Consider the following 17,507-nt stretch of genomic DNA (forward strand, 5'->3'; position numbering starts at 1 on the left):
TTATCTGCTAATCGTCACATCATACCCCATTTAAGAAACAGTAACTTAAACGAAAGATAAGAATTTCAATTTTCACGCAGCGGCATCAAGAAAATATTGTCATGCTGCTCAAATTCAATCTAATCTCCTACTACTGAGCGGTTCCACAGAAAATGACGACTTTTTCACCAAATTTCATTTTTATATTTTTTGATTTGGATGAAATTTTGCACATGCTTTCTTTATGCCCAAAAATGCCTTTTTGCATCATCGGCTCGCCATTTTGACTCTAGCCTTACTTTTGAGAAGGGCCTAAGAAAAAAATCCTTAATAATTTTCAAAAAATTATAACTTAGAAACGGTTTGTCCGACCAGTTTGGTGCCTTCCGCAAAGGTTTAGGTTATTGTTGGGACTATCTGGAAAACATATACACTGTAAACAAAATTTTGTATTTTTTTATATATCGAAAATAAATTATCACCATTTTCAACAAATTCACCTTTTTTTAAATCATAACTTTTTTGTCCATGATTTCTCCATCTTGACCCACTGTGCAAAAGACTTCATTTTTTGTCTACTTCAACATATAAAAAAATAAAAAAAAATCAAAAATACGATTTTTGAGAAAATTGATTTTAAGCTTTACTTTCGATATATAAAAAATTACAACATTTTTTTTACAGTGTATATTTTTTCCAGATAGTCCCAACAATAACCTAAAACTTTGCAGAAGACACCAAACTGATCGGACAAACCGTTTCTAAGTTACATTATAATGATCGAAAATTGAAAATTATATCATAATTTTGTATTAAAATCGCTGTATCTTTAAAACGGTAAAAGTTAGCCTGATTTTTCGGTATACCTTTTTTGTTGTAAATTTTGCGTACTTTCATAAAATCGAGTTGAAAAATATTTAAAAAGTTTATTATGACCATTTTCAAAAATTCACCTCTTTTCAAAAAATCATAACTTTTTTGTCCATGATTTCTCCATCTTGACCCACTGTGCAAAAGACTTCATTTTTTGTCTACTTTAACATATAAAAAAATAAAAAAAAATCAAAAATACGATTTTTGAGAAAATTGATTTTTAAGCTTTATTTTCGATATATAAAAAATTACAACATTTTTTTTTACAGTGTATATTTTTTCCAGAGTAGCAATCCAAATTTTTAAAATTCCCCGCAATAACGAAACGTGACACGAAATTTCAAACGCAGCCACCCGCACGCACAGCTTGCTGCGATCAGTGCATAGCTAAAATTAACGAGGCTGTACACGGGAAAAAATCCTGTGGTAAAAGTTACTATTTAAGCTGACTACGCCCATTCTTGAAACTACCATGGAATTTCAGACCAATTTACGGTACATCCCACTACGTTACTGGTACATTTGACAGAAATAATTTACAACAATCTGATTTCGACAACAGGCATGGTAAAATCAAGCGTATTTCTGGTCTGCTGAAAATTGCCGGTGCGAGCGCTTAAGGTGATTATAAAACGAAGCCAAACTTGGAATTTTCAAGTGCACCAGACTGGAGAATCTAGCAACAGTTCGCGTTGAAAAACCAATCAAATTGCTTGCTTGCTGGTGGTGACCAATGGGATAAATTTTCAATGCGGAGCGCTGTCTTGTGCTCTTGAAAATTTGAGGTGTGGCTTCGTTCTATAATCACCTTAAGTAAACCCCCTAAAATGGTAGTTTTAACCGCACAATTTTTTTGCGTGTAGGGAAACGTCCGATATGCTCTCTGTTTGTAATTGTCACTCGAGCATACACTTTTTCGTTCTGTTCTTTACCGAGTGAGAAAGACGGCTTCTTCCAAATCTATGTCTACACAGATTTAAATAAATCTCCCGCTGAATACTCACGTGATGCCCAACAGAACGCACCGCTTCCACATGGTCCCAAATTGGGACTCCCAATCTTCTACGGCACTCATCTGCTTATTCTTGGAGAATTCGCTTGCTCGTTTCTGTGTCAGCGCACATGGTTTTATAGCTAGAAGGGCTTTTATAGGGAATTCAAATTGTGGTGTATGTGACGGGGAAACTTTAATATAACTTCAATTTCATTTTAATACTTCATTAGCTTAAGCTAAATTTATATTTACATAATAACAAACAATGTATCGAACTGAGAGTTCGTTACAAGATGTGCAGGGATAAGAATGAAAGTGTTTTGACGGATGAGCGTGAGGTGATTGAAAGGTGGAAGCAGCACTTCGACGAACACCTGAATGGTGTTGAGAGCACAGAATATGGAGGCGCATCATCAGTGGAAGTCGGGCCTACTACCACCAGAAGCTGCGGTCTAAAAAGTTCTTTACGGGCATGAAACGTGGACAATGCTCGAGGAGAACCTGCAAGCACTTAGAGACTTCGAACGCCGGATGCTTAGGACGATTTTCGGCGGTGTGCAGGAAAACGGTGTGTGGCGGCGAAGGATAAACCACGAGCTCGCCCAACTCTACGGCGAACCCAGTATCCAGAAGGTGGCCAAAGCTGGAAGGATATGATGGGCAGGGCATGTTGCAAGAATGCCGGACAGCAACCCTGCAAAGATGGTGTTCGCGTCGGATCCGGTTGGTACAAGAAGGCGTGGAGCGAGCTAGGTGCGCGGATCAAGTGCGTATCGATTAGGCGAGCGTGGGACAGAACCGAGGATGGAGAGATGCTGCCACGAACCGAGTAGGGGAAAAGCACTAATTTTCGAACTACAAGAACTCTGTGCCAATTTTCGGATTTTCATACAAAGTAGGCCAAAATCGTATGAATGGGTAGAAAATTATTGCTGGGTCGAAAATGTGTGCTGTTCCCCTATTGTGGCGTGAAATTGTTGATTCAGTGTTATCTGTTTAGATGTTAAAGGCCGGTTTGCTACTGACAAGAAAAGGAATCGCCTATCTCGATGCGTGGAAAATTTCTCCCAAGAAATGGTCAAGAAAGTCACATTTTTCTGATCGCAGTACGTAGTTGAGAAGAAATGTCACTTCAAAGGGAGCTCTCTGTAGGAAATTTCTTGACCCTTTCAATCAAGGAATTTCTTTACTTTTCTTGAGCGAAACAGCATACTTAGCTTAACTAAATAAATGAAATGAACAATGGTTGATAAAAGAATGTCTTAATTTCGCGTTTGTTCCAATTTTCATTTCGACGGAAGAAACTAAAAGGCACAAAGCCTAAATGATAAAGCATCTTTTTCTTTCCCAGCCACCGATACATTTTTGTTGCGACCATTTCACATCAAACACCAATGGTCCCATTTCACAGCCCTCGATGGGCTACTCGAGCGAAAAACTTTGTCCTTCTTCTCTTCTCAGTTGTCGATGGCACTTTGCCATCTCCAACTTGAACTTTGTTTAAAGTTACCCCTTTTTGCATTCCAGCCAAAGACTTCGTCGACACGAACTGCCACTTGAATTTAGTAGCTGTCCTCTCGCCTAACACCGTTTCTATTGATTCGCGTTGAGTTTTCTTTTACGATTGTGGCATCGAGAGAAACTACATATAAATTCTACATTTTTATGTTGCACTAGATCTTAATTGCAATGATCGATTTTCTTTCAATTCCAGCTTCAGAAATTAGAAACATGAACAATTCGGCGAAGGAAAGAATCGGTAAAGTGAAATCAAACCCACATGGAAAACCATTGTCAAATTTTCTTCGATGTCTCCACTTTTCCCAAGACGATAAGGCATTGCAAAACTTTGAAGCTTGTCTCCCATTTCCGACTCACTTCCGTTGATTGATCAAACTTTTTGCACTTATCTACTATTCTTGGTGATGGTAAATGGGGCATGTGGAATGTTCCGTCCTCATAACAATTTTATTTTATTGAATTTTTCCAAATGCGGAGCATCGATTTTGGGCGATACTTACTCACTTGCGTGATTGCTTTTACTACACCATCTCATGTCTGCTTGCTCCTAAACGCATATTATATCTTTCTTCATTGCTTGTGCTCCAAGGTGTACCAAAAGGTTTTCTGACTCATTCTAAAAACGAATTCCCGTTGGAAGACCCTTATTGACTAAGATGATTTGAATGTACGAGTCACGGAGTGTCTGAAACCGTTATTAACTAAAATATTTGTACAAAAATTTGGCATCCACCATTCGGAAGATATAGTATCTTCTCCGTGAATTTGAAAATATTTCGTCAAGGGAACTGAAAGTTATCGTAATTTGGAAGTTTTATGATAGTTTGGAAGGTATATTCACATGTTTTAAGATATTTACTAACAGTGCATCATTATAAATTCGTAATCAAATAACTATCAAGATCGCATCAAGCATTCAAAACAAATGATATTCTAGCATTTTTTCTGTAAATTTGAAGTCATTTCGGCGAGAAAAACAGTTAATTTGCATTCCATTGTTATATTATTGGACATTATTGGCAAATAAAAATGTGTGCAAGATTGATACCGTAATTCGGGGTAACATTGATCTTTTTTTTAATATTTCTTAAATATTTCTTTTAAAAAAACAAATGTTGCAAATTTTATATTTTTAAAACAAGTACTGACACCCATAGCTCGTGACTATATACTGTATTTTATTTTTGAAAAGATTTAAGCATGTTTAAAAAAATGTTTTAAGTTATTTTTTGATTTAGCTGATATAGGGTAACATTAATCACCTTTGTAAACAACGTTCGGTAATATTGAAAATGTCGTTACTTACTTAAATCATGGCCCCCGAAGCCGAATATGAAGGCCAAACGCTTACAAGTCATTTACTTTTGAGTTATTGGAAAATTAAAAGAAAAAAAAGGTAATTCGTTAATGTTGCCTAATTGAGCATACTGATGAAAGTTTTGATCGCGGAATCGTTTTTGGCGATGCCTTTTTTAATAGGGACCGCATTTTTCTTGCTCATATTGTTTGCAGAACTTATGTAAGACATGAATCTTCGGTAGTGTCATCCATACCCATTCAAATCATTGTTTCGAAAAGTTGACAAATTTACGCATAAGGTAAACGCAATTTTCGCAAAAATCTTCACTTTCATTAGCTCATGAATATAAGAAAGAGAAGCACCATTCATGATTTGGAAATGTTCTATCAATAAATTATGATACGAACTTTTTCCGAGATGAGTCATTCCGATCAATGTTACCCCGCCGATCAATGATACCCCGGATTACGGTACTCGACATTTAGTTGATAGGGTATTTAGCAACTGAGCAATTCTGGATGACACCGGCCACTAATTACACTTGGTGTTTCAAAATGTTAAACTTTGTTCTAGGTAAAAAGCTTCTGTCGAGTAAGTAAAGAAATTCGGATTGTCGAATTGACAGACCCTTAGTTAAGGGTAGTCGTGGCGTTTCCCCAATGGGGTGAAATGAGCACCACTTGAATATTGCATAAAATCTTGAAATTTCATCTGAAATAACTTGCAACCCTAAAACTGACAAGGAATAGGCATGTTATAAGCAGGGCTGTTAAAAGTCATGAATTTCACGTGACTTTGACATTTGAATATTGCTAATATCATCACTCCTAGTGGAAAAAGTAATCGGAAAATGTTTTTCCCGGTGACCTTTTCCAAATTACTTTTGATTGTTAATATTTGCTGATGCAATATTTCGCATGCAAGGGTGCCATAAGCATTTTAATTTTTCCAAAATTTTGAAATTTAACAGCACTGGTTATAAGTGTTCTAAAAAAAACAATGTTCCAAAAAAACTGCCCATATTGCCCCAAAAGGCTCTTTCAAATTTCATCATTTTAGAATGATGATGTTTGACTAATAGAATGTACTTTGAAATTTGAACTTTTTGCACGTTGATTATAAATACTAATAACTTTCAAGTGTAGTGAAAAAATACTCGAAAGTTCAGATTATTTGAGCTAATATCCTCCCATCAACTCAAAAAAGTCAAATTTTGCAAAACCATTCATGATTGATTTGTGAACTCGACAACGAAAATCATGCAAATATTTTTTATTGATCTGAAAGTAGTTAGAAATCCCGCACAAATTTTAGGATTCTGTACAATTTTCAACACTTTTATTGAGTTTTCCTTAAGCTGGCCTAACTCCACCTCTCTTAGTTATGATTATGAACCCGTTTTAGAGGAGACAATTTTTGACTCACTGAAACTGCCTGAAATCTGAAAAAAAAAAAAAAGAAACATAGGGGCTTTATTTGCAAAAACAAATCAGAGGGGGTTGTGTACAAGATACGACCGCATGACGTTAACCACGCCATGTGATTTGCTGCATTTTAATTTCAGTCAATTGTCATAATTGCAACTTTTCTTTAGTTATATTTTAGAAGTTTATAATTTAGAGCTCTCCATTCGGAGAAGTGCCCCAGTCATCGCTATCATAAATTTCAGTTTGCCGTATTGCCAATTATCCATGAAAAGGGTCGATTCGCCCGTTAGATTCGAGTAACACCCAATTTTCTATAGTTTATCATTAAAAATCAATAGTTTTCTCCATTTGAGTAAAATATTGTATAAATTTTCGAACGATTGGTGGGAAAATACACAGTTAAAAATAATGAAGATTACCCAAGTAACCACTAGCCCGCTAATTCGCCTTTTTGGTCTTATAGGGCTATTATACGGCTTGTATAGGGCATGTTAGCTCTGTATTGGCACTATATTAGCACGGAGGGCGAATTAAAGTGTTATTTGGTTACTTGGGTACACGTCATGTAAACTTCATTTATGCGATGTAAACATAACGTCATGTAAATTTACGTCTGAAAACATGTAAAAATGTGTTATATGTCATGTAACCACACAGAATCCTGTTGAATTACATGACATATAATTGAAGATTACATGACATATCATGTAAATATCCATGGTATTCCACGCTCCAATTATGTGCATTATATGTCTCAGAAATTTACACGTTTCGTTCGAACTGTGTATCGAAAATCTATCGATAAATGGTAGTCCACAAAATTTTAAATTTTTTTATTTTTTTATTTACCCAGTATATTGCCGTAAGACGTAGTTAACGTCAAACATATAAGGCCATATTGAATTTGGCCGCCATATTGGATTTCAACGGAAAACCTGAATTTACATGATGTGTTTAACCACTAATTCTGAAAGTTTTTGCGTCTTCGGAAAGCCAAGCTAGTTTTACGTAAAAAAATATGTTAAAATTAGAGATGTATGTGTGTCAATCAAAGATTATATGCAATGTTGTGAAACATTTCTTATCGCACTGGTGCACTTTACAGTCATAAAGAGTAAAGTAAGGCAAAAGTTTTTATTAGGATTTATAGCTCAGTTCAAAACAAATATCATAAATGTCATGGTGCACAATGGTCGGAAAAAAACGAAGTTTGGCCAAAACTAGTTTTATCGTTTTAATCGATGAAATATGTAATCTGAATATGTTATTTGACGTTTTTATTGTTTTAGAAGGGGTTATTCACATATTACGTAACTTTTTTCAAAAAGTTTTTTTTTATTAGAAATGCAATCAAATTTGGCTGAAAGCACAAATTTTGTTTGTATTTTAACGAGTTTGATCAAAATATGTATGAAGAGTGGTGAAATATGTCTTATATCAACTTTGTATGAAAAATATCGTCAAAATGTATGAAAATATTGAATTGCATTTTAAAGTGCAATATTCGAAATGGCGGCGACATGACGCGACAAGAGTTGTTTTTCATGTTCAAAATCATCAAAATTACCTAAGTTTAATATTGAACGTTATAAAAACTTCAACCAAATATTTTTTTTCCATCCTCATGCTCGATAAAAGTGTTGAACCATAAGCTTTCAGATAGTGTGTAACATTGGGAAAATATTGCATTCCTTAAATATGAATTTTGTACCTTATTTTATTGTTACATTTTTCAATTTTTTGACTTCAGTCAGTTTGACGTCATAAAAGTCAAAGAAATTTACATTGTAGTTCAATTTCAATTTAGAATCATAATAATATAATACATGAGGTATATTTTAAAATGGTGAAAATCATAAAAATCTCAAAAAAGTGTTTTGGTAGTTTTGGCCGCTCCTTTATATGGAGCCCGACCATTGTGTGGTGGTTCAAACGTTATTCAAATAAGGGACTTTCACTCCTAATATTATAAAAATCGATTGTGATTTGGAAAAGGTATGTCTATTTGTTGATTTTGAAAGTAAAAATTTGTAATTTTCAGTGCAAATTTTATTGCAAAGAACAAAATGAATATAAAAGCTTATTTAATTTCTCATGTAAGGGCGTAACCAGGCCTATTGTAAGGATGCTTTGAGGTGTATTAGTTTTTGCACAAATGCTTGGAAATCCTTTTTGTCCCATAGTGGGACAAAAGTTCAAATCAGTGGAGCAGACTTTCGAGCCATGTATTATCTCGCGGAAAAATGTACAAATCGCCTAAAATCCACATATTATTTTTAATTTTAGTGAAATATAGCAAACTCTCCCTTTCTCGATATTGAAGAGACCAACGAGTTAGGGAGGTATAATCTTGAAAACCAGATCACTAATAATCTATATCGCCAGGAAACAGAAAAAAAGCAAAAAATTTGAACAACAAATATTTTATCACGATTTGAATATTTTTTATGGTAAGCTGCTGGTAGAGGGGTTAATCTAAGAGGTAAAGAGTGAAATGTTTAGATTGGACATTAATAGAACATTAGGATTTTTTTCATTAATTCTTGAATGTGATCTCAGAGGAACCAGTATATGAATCCCAGGATACAAATCTAGAGTAATTCCTGGATGTACACTTAGATTAATTCTTAGTTTAATTCTTAAAGGAATGCTGAAAAAAGAGTAATTTATGAATAACTTTGTTACTTCAAAAGATAGGGTGATGATATGTTCAGCAAAAACACGGGTTTTTCTATGACAAACAACTTTGTAGAAAACACAAAAAATGTTAAAAATCTTGGAAAAAAGTTATGATAAAAAATATGATTTTTAGAGGTCATTCACATATAACGGCATATATCTCAAAAAGTATAAGAAATAGAAAAATCGTGTCTTCGACAATGTTGTTTCAAATTGCCAATTCTACAACTTTGCCGAAGACACCATATGTCTATCTAAATGTTTTGAAAAAATAGTTCTTCCATCTCACTGCTAGGTGGATTGATCACAACACTTTTTTCGTCAAAAGTTGCGCTTTAATATACCAAGAAACTTCTCCGAACAAACTATATCGCTAAAATCAACGGTTTGGGCGCTATTCAAAAAGCGCATGAAATCGAGAAAATAAAACACAGTGCAATGGTCTAAAGCCTATGATTCCGTTTTTTCATCTAGGCAATTGACTGTTTAACGATAAACTTGCGATGATCGACGCGCCAGCATATTTCATATAACGGAGGGTATTAGAACTAACTTGGAGGTGATGATTTGGAGGTTATTTGGCAATTTGGAGGTTAAAATCCCCTCCAAACACTAGCGATTTTGCGGTGGGATGTTGACGTTTGATGACGAATAGTTCATGTGAGCTTAAAATGCGATTTTTGTTGTAAGGTGGTGTATCCTACATTATCAAGAGTTGCACTCTCAGGAAATCCGATTAACAAACCATTTTGCATCCAACTCAACACTCTTATTAAATAGTATTATGTCCTTCAAAGAAGGGCCTTACTGCAGACTTAACGTGATATGGAGTAGCGAGTATATACGAGATATTGACTAGTTGAAGTTACAACAAGCACAGAGGGCTTAACCCGGGTTATTGAATCCTTCTATAACCATACATATTCAGATCTACCATATTGGTAACGCCATCATTTGACAGTGATATGGAATACCAATAGAGATAAAAAACTATAGAGGACGAATGTCGCTGCTGTTCCTTTTGTTCTCGCTCAGAAACATGTCGGGTACATAAGTGTCAAACTGCATACTTTTTCGCGTTGACATTTATAGCCCCGCCTATCTCCGCCAGCAAAAGATGTTCCTGCAGCGACGCCAGCGACATTCTTCCTCTATAGTTTATTACCTCTATTGGAATACCTTATTCCGAAAAGGGCCTAATCTTTCGAACCAATGAGAATATATACTAAGGTGTGGAAGAAGAAGCAATGGCTACGTATTAGTAAAGAGAAAAAACGTAAACAAAAATAACTACTTCACTAATTTACAAGGCCTCTTATGGGAGCTCGCTCGCTTGCAGTTGTGAAGCATTTTGCATCGTACACGGATGTCACGCACACTAAATGTCGTCTTCCTCACCTCGGTATATTGTCGCGCGCCCACCAAATCGGAACGCGCGTGTGGGACACGCGACGTGTGACTCGTTCCCGACATAACTGTCATAATGACATGTGTGGCGCTGCATTCTTACGATGTTTATGAACACAGCGCACTATTCGAATACTAGTCGCGACGCTTGGAGATTGAGAAAAAATATATTAAAAAAAAAGTTTGTCCTTATTTCTGTCGGATCCATAATATATTCTCATTGCTTTCGAACATCAGTCTCTTACGCTGAGCATAGTCCAGAGTCACATTAAGGAGTTATATTATTACATTGGTGATGGAGTCACAAACCAAAATCATAAAATCATCGGTTACAAAGTTTTTAGAAAAAAAAAATCAAAATGGCGTCTTAAAGCGACGGCTAATGAAATATTAAATTCGTGTATGTGGTTTTACACAATCTTATTTTTCGCAATTGCTTTAGATATTGCACGCGGTATTTACTGAAAAAGTAAGAGGTTGTTTCCGAGATACGACCGCCAAGTTGACGTTGGATAACGTTAGCCTCTTATATTTCCTGGCTTGATGTGTTGTCGTTTTGTCAATTATTCATAACTAATCAGATATTGTATGATGCTACGAGATGAATTATAGCAAGAATGTGGTAAACACATTAGCAAATATTACACAAATAACTCTTCAAAATACATTTGTTGGCCCTGAAAAGGGCCGATTGAACTGTGAGAATCGAGTAAATGTTATGCCAGCGAACAAGTTGAAATCCTCCTCGCCCGATAAGATTTGCGGTGGTAATGATGATGGGCGCTTGAACAAGCGGCTTGGGCTGATTTTCTTCAGCCATCTCGTAGCCAGCGATTTCACAAACCGGACACTGGATTTGCAGCAGCGTAATGATTGTAAATTTTGGTGGAATTTTATTTATTTTGGTGAAATGCTTACCGCAAATCACTACAAATTTCAACAAAGCTGTTATTTAATTCACCGACTGTTCTGTTGCTGTGAGTATTGCCAGTAATGTTGCGCTTCACGGTAAAAATATTTTCAAAACTCTTTCAAAATTTATTTGACGTCCTAAAAAGGACGGTTGGGTGAGGATATCGTCGATCGCCATTCCATGCTTAGTGGATTCAGTGGTAGTTTTGGATTCTTGTGTCGGTGATGGGGGCGATTGAACCTAAAAATCTGTACAGCGTACGGTCCTGCCACTTCAGAGCGTAGCCGACAGAGTTCCGGATGACTTCAGCACACCGCGGGTTTTCTCGTAGATGAGACCGAAGGTATGGTTGACGTCCTCACGGCGAGCCAGACGGCGGATGGCGGGCTTGGTGATGACGCAAAGGATGTTATCACGCAAAACCTTGCGATGACACTTGCCGCTTCCTTTTCCGAGTCCTTTGCCTCCCTTGTCTGGCCGTGTAAACTACGGTCTATCTTCGGCAACGATTGAAACAAAACTGATGCTCGGCTGTTTTATGCAGTACGCGATGGATGAATTCTTCTTGCTCGCTCGCTGTTCACTGTTCGTCTCGCTCGCTCGCAAGAGAAGGTCATAAAAAGGACCGGCAGCCGCGAAAATTCAATCATTCGTTTGTTTCAATCCGTCCAGAGAACAACACTACGACGATGGCTCTTACCAAGCAGACTGCTCGTCCACTGGTGGAAAGCGGCCCCTCGAAAGTCGCTCGCAAAAGCGCCCCAGCCACCAGAGGAGTCAAGAAGCCGTATCGCTATCGGCCAGGAACGGGCGCTCTGCGTAAGATCCGTCGCTACCAGAATTCAACGGAGCTGCTGATCCACAAGTTGTTTTCCCAGCGCCTGGTCCGTGAAATCGCTCAGGATTTCAAACCCGATCTGCGATTACAGAGCTTGGCCGTCATGGCCCTGCAGGAAGCGAGCGAGGCCTATCTTAGAGGGTATCAACATGTGCGCGATCCACGTCAATCGTGTCACCATCATGCTGAAGGCCTTCTAGCTGGCTCGTCGTATCCGTGGTGAACGAGTTTAAATTGAATTGGGACACAATTTCAAACAAAACGGCCCTTTTCAGAGCCACAACAATGCATTCCACGAAAAAGAGTTACGGCTAGAGATATTTCACCTATTATTATTAACTAATTTATTTATTTAATTGCCAATTAAACTTCGGATGATTAGTTTTGAAACGGAGAGAAATGGCAAATAAAGTTTTACCTAAGTTCCCGTTGGGCGGCCGTAGCATTTTTGCAGTCTTCTCTGTGCGCTTATTTGGATTCGATCGACAATTTATTACCAAATCAAATCATCAACGAAGCTGTTGCTGATAAGTTTTAGCTTTCAATTCGATAAGTTTATACTGGTTGCTTTGGCATGCATGTGGTTAGCGACGACGACAACGGCATTATTCAACCATCGCTAAATGCTAGGCAAACCGGGATGGATTCTTCATTCTAGTGCGGTCCGCAATTTATCTCTCATGCACACAATGTCGACGATTGCCCTGCGCTAGCGCGATGGGAAATTGATTTTTTGGCCCCGTGATTCTCTAAAAGCACTATTGTTGACGCTGATGAGTGATTGCATGCGAATGACTGACCGAAATATGAATCCATGACATCCATTCACCAGTAATGACGCTCTTCATGGGTGTAAAATTCTTATAACTTTCTTTCAAAATGAAAATGTCGTCCTGAAAAGGACGGTTGGTGGTAGTCACAATCGATCGAACTGGGTTTTCATTCCATTCTTAGACAGAAACACACCAAAAGATTACCGAAGACGATTGAATTAAAATGCGGTCGTGCGCGTGCGCGTGAAGTGGAATTTGATTGGCTTCGACTGAACACGAGATAATAAAGAGAAGTAAGAAGAAGACCGAAAGAGGCGTTTCCCTTTGAACGACGAAAGTGGCTAAGATATCGCGCAATGATGTCTGTGTCAGGAATACACAAGAAAATGTGCTTTTCTATGAAAAATAAGACATACCTCGATATATCCCAATTTTTCAATAGTTTAGTCATGAAAATCAATAGTTTTCATCATTGGAGTATTTTCGTAGAAAGATTTCCAATCGATTGGTGCAAGAATCTTGAAAATCTATTCGGGCGTTAGTAAGTTATTAACAGTCAAAATCTAACCACTTTTCGTGACGCGAGCGATTTTTCGTTTTCCGAAATTGTACCCCAGTATGTTGCCGTAAGATGTTGTAAGTGTTTGGTTTGTCAGTTGATAGTGTTAAGGTGATTTTGTATTTTGTTTGTACGTAGAAACGACAGGAAATATTCGTAGTAGGTGTCTAGGTTTTTCCCCAGTAGCACTAGGCATACAACTAGGGCAGTAGTATGTCAAATGACCGTAACCATGCAGGCTACCACCCACCGAGCTCCCAAAACCCACCACCAGATGTCTGGTAGCATAACGTTCGGGCGGCCATGAGGGGTGGCGAAATGGGGGCCATCGTTAAAAACCCGAATGGGAAAGGGGAATGACCGACGACCTAGGTCAAGAACCTCTACGGTCAAAAATATATTACTGGTCGTTCACTTGCCCGGATACAGCTGAAGAAGCAAGTCGTTAAGCTAGAACTATAAAGTTAAGTGGAAAGCAGACGAAGAGTTGTGTGAGGAAGAAGATAGCGGAAAGTGGACACCAGGTAACCCGCAAAGAAAACCACAATTTCTATTACTGTGGTTCAACCCCTTTTCCATTCCACCAGGACCCCGCTGTTTTTTGGTATAGAAACCACTGTATTTCTATTACCGTCCTACGACGTCCTAGAGGCCTATTCCGGGTACTTTCCGGCATCGGTATTAGCCGAAGACCGATCCGTCACCAAATCGGTAGCCTAGGACGCGTAGGAGGGTCCCAGCAGGCTGCAGGCGAAGTCCCCCCAAGCCAACCCGAGGAGAGCGTGGCCAGACGTGGCCGAAACATACTTGTGTGGAAGGAGAACGCCAGCGGCCGATACCAGGCCGAGAGGAAGGAGTGGACAGGTGGTAGCTGTGCGAAGAAGGGGCCCCGATGTGAAAGGTCAGATTAGTACATAAGAAAGTGGGAGGAAAGTGTAGAAAAGAAGTGGATAGAGAGAAGGTTGTAGCCCAAATAAAACTGTTAGAGTGAAGACAATAAAGTAGGAGTTTTGAACAGTGAAGTGCTGTGGGTTTTCCTGTATTTCTAGTGCGAAGATTCCCTGTCCGCGGTAAACTTAGGTGAGCGTGCCGACCCTGAGGCAGTTGAGTCGGGGAGTCTCTAAGACGCTCCCGATTGGCTGACCGAAACTTACAACGTTATCCAACGTCAAAAACCGTGAAAAATGATCAATTTCACCCGAAATTACGGTACACTTCAAAACGTGAAAACCTTATAACAGCAAGAAAAATGTGCTTTTCTATGGAGAATAAGACATGCTTCGATATTTACCCATTTATCAATAGTTTAGTCATGAAAATCAATAGTTTTCATTATTGCAGTCCATTCGTAGAAAGATTTCCGATCGATTGGTGCAAGAATCTCGAAAATCGATCCAGGCGGTAGTATGTTATTAACAATTAAAATCTAACCACTTTTCGTGACGCAAGCGATTTTCGTTTTTCGAAATTGTACCCCAGTATGTTGCCGTAAGACGTTATCCAACGTCAAAAGAAACCACTACGCCACTATGCTTTCCGTAATCACACTATCAGTGTCGCTTGGCTGAACCGCAATCACACTATCAGCGTTGATAAGCTTCTATAACACCTGATTCGCACTTTTTATTCCTACTTGGATTTCTCCTCGTCGCCACTATTGTGTCCTTCAAAGAGGGGCCCCAAGTAACACCAAACATTATAACATTGCACGTATTCTACTGCATATTAACAATACTGATTCAACATTGCTTTTATTGGACAAATTACAAGAGCTGTCAAGCAAAAGAGCATTAACGCTACATTACAACGGCCGTAAAAAGCCACTAGTGCGACTATAGGGGACTGTCCACTAAGGGAACACTGACCCTACCAGTTTCTCAGTTTTTTTTCTATTTTATTAACATGTCCTTCTCGTCTTTGAATGTTTTCTTGCTCTTTCGAAGTTTCCGCTTCATTATTCGCTCCCAATACGATGATTCGTCCGGTGGGGTGTGCTGCTGTCGTCATGATGATGGTTGACGAGAGCAATGTCAAACTCATTCATAGTTTCAAAACATTCGAAACAAAATATTTATTTTCACCCCTTACTTCACTTACGTATGAAATTGAATGAGATCCAATGGTAGAGAATTCATTTATCTACCCAATGGTATTTTTAAGGGCAGCGGAGAATGTCCCGAAGCGTGTTTTATTCAAGCGCAAAAATCGCTCAGGCGAAAGTTCCAATGAAACTAACCTCACATATCCTGGTTTTCCAACCTCAAACTAGTGCTCCTACCAGCCGGATCTCAATTTTAATGAAAGTAGTGCAATAATACAAAAAAAACAAACGTATGTAGAACATAGAGAATGGATATTCCTACCTTTTCCGCCTAACTGTTTCACTGTGAACCGTCTTATATCAGGAAAATAAAACCTTTTTCCCCACAGCGGCATGTGATGGATGCGTGAAAAATCAAATCTCTCATCATCTGACTAGTTGCGCTACCAAAGTATAGATGGCTAACAGTATGTTGCGTTTTGCGATTGGGAGCGTATTGCCCAGTACTGCTTCACCGGTCGCAGCTCCGGGCAGTTTGACGGATTCATGTCCTTTGGAACAAAATGGAAAGAAATGGCGTTTCGCGGAGTTAACACTCAGGTTCCTTATCCGTTGTGAGATTTTCAATCCATTGGTTATTGAAAACTTCGAAAAGCTGCTTGAACATAACCCTCAAACTCGTTTCATGAGTGTGTACTACTGGTACATGACGCTGGAGGTCAGCCCATCTTCGGTTAACACCAATCGTGTAAACTACCTAGACTTCGACTGTTCCTCTATAGCATTGGATTTGTCCATGAAGCAAGATATCCATGGTATACCAGATCACTTTCGTTCAATGTGTTTATATATATATATATATATATATATATATATATATATATATATATATATATATATATATATTGTGAGTATATATATATATATATATATATATATATATATATAGGAGTTATATTATTACATTGGTGATGGAGTCACAAACCAAAATCATGAAACCATCGGTTACAAAATTTTTAGAAAAATAATATCAAAATGGCGTCTCAAAGCGACGGCCAATGAAATATTATACAGTCAACCCTCCATGAGTCGATATTGAAGGGACCATCGACTCATGGAAATATCGCGTAATGGACCGACAATGCTATGGAAGGCCGTTTGAGGGGACCATCTTAGTAACCATGAAATATGATTTTCAATATGGTTCCATGAGTCGATATCGAGTAATGGAACATCGACTCATGGAGGTTTAACTGTATTCTTGTATGTGGTTTTACACAATCTTATTTTTCGCAATTGCTCTAGATATTGCTCGCGGTATTTACTGAAAAAGAAATCACTACGCCACTATGCTTTCTGTAATCACACTATCAGTGCTGCTTGGCTGAACCGTAATCACACTATCAGCGTTGATAAGCAGCCCACTCCTATAACACCTGATTCGCTCTTTTTATTTCTACTTGGATTTCTCCTCGTCGCCACTATTGTGTCCTTCAAAGAGGGGCCCCAAGTAACACGTATTCTACTGCATATCAACAATACTGATTCAACATTGCTTTTATTCGACAAATAACAAGAGCTGTCAAGCAAAAGAGCATTATCACTACATTACAAATGTATCAATGCACTAATATTACTTTATGAATTGTTTAGTTGCTTTATAAACATTGTTGCATTAGTTCGACTATATCAGGGCCTTTTTCCACTTTTAAACTACTTTAATGGTAGGCTTACGGCAGTGCAGCTGCTTTATATAAGCAATGTTACTTGGGCCTTACTGCAGACTTAACCGTGATCTGGAGTAGCTAGTTTATACGGGATGTTGACACGTTGAAAGTACAGCAAGAACAGATGGCTTATCCCGATTTATTGAATCTTTTCATAACCATACATATTCAGATCTACCATATTGGTAACACTGTCATTAGACAGTGATAAGGAATACCTTTTGGCGAAAAGGGACTAATATTTCGAACATAACAAATAGAAGGTAATTCGAAAAATACCTCCCATAGATGCACTATTTAAGTCATAATATGAATGAATCTATTAGAACTTCCATGAACTTACCAGCTGCATAACCCAAGTAACCATGGAGCATTATATCATTGCATATATAATGCAGCTGCATTGCCGTAAGCCTACCATTAAAGTAGTTTAAAAGTGGAAAAGGGCTCTTTTACAGTTGCACTAATGCAAAAAC

The 17,507-nt window shown here is 37.9% G+C and overlaps 1 protein-coding gene across 1 annotated transcript in view; it reads left to right on the plus strand.

The window, feature by feature from the left end:
* LOC5567640 overlaps window positions 1–17,507 on the plus strand; it is a 58,430-nt gene that overhangs the window by 13,252 nt on the left and 27,671 nt on the right. The gene's annotated exons all lie outside the window — the stretch shown is intronic.

The sequence above is a fragment of the Aedes aegypti genome, chromosome 3 (assembly GCF_002204515.2).
Source record: "Aedes aegypti strain LVP_AGWG chromosome 3, AaegL5.0 Primary Assembly, whole genome shotgun sequence".
Taxonomy (NCBI): domain Eukaryota; kingdom Metazoa; phylum Arthropoda; class Insecta; order Diptera; family Culicidae; genus Aedes; species Aedes aegypti.